The sequence below is a fragment of the Sceloporus undulatus genome, chromosome 4 (genome assembly GCF_019175285.1).
Source record: "Sceloporus undulatus isolate JIND9_A2432 ecotype Alabama chromosome 4, SceUnd_v1.1, whole genome shotgun sequence".
NCBI lineage: Eukaryota > Metazoa > Chordata > Lepidosauria > Squamata > Phrynosomatidae > Sceloporus > Sceloporus undulatus.
Window position 1 is genome coordinate 137,305,610 of NC_056525.1, and position 583 is coordinate 137,306,192.

The window sequence follows — 583 nt, forward strand, 5'->3', positions numbered from 1 at the left end:
TTAGTCCAGTTAGACAAGATCTATGTCCTGGCCAATTCCCTTAGGAAAAGACTTGTTTCTGAAAGTAAAAAAGGAAGGAAGGCAGGTGACAGTCATTCAGCAAGTATAATCGCTTAGGAACAGAGCTCAGGTAGGAAGGCTGAGAAACTCTCCATTCACCACCTAATTCACTCAAGTGAAGCAACAAAATGTTCTGGGGACAGCAAAGCTGCCACAGTCCATCTCTGCCGTGGCTTGGGCCAAACAAGAAATGTCACTTTCAGTAGATTAAATGTACCTTAACACCCCACCAAAACACTGAGTTGGGCACCAAGTTCTCTCTTTTAAGGTTCATTCACCATCAAAAATTCCTTATTTGCCTGCTATACCCCTTAACCTTCAAGCCTTGGCCTATGGTACTGGTGTGTATAATTCACCTTCGGTAGTGAATGAACCTTAAAAGGGAAAACCTGGTGCCCAACTCAGTGTTTTGGTGGGGTGTTAAAGTACTTTTAATCTACTGTGAGTGACTTTTCTTGTTTGGCCCAAGCCACAGCAGAGATGGACTGTGGCAGCTTTGCTGTCCCCAGAACATTTTGTTGCT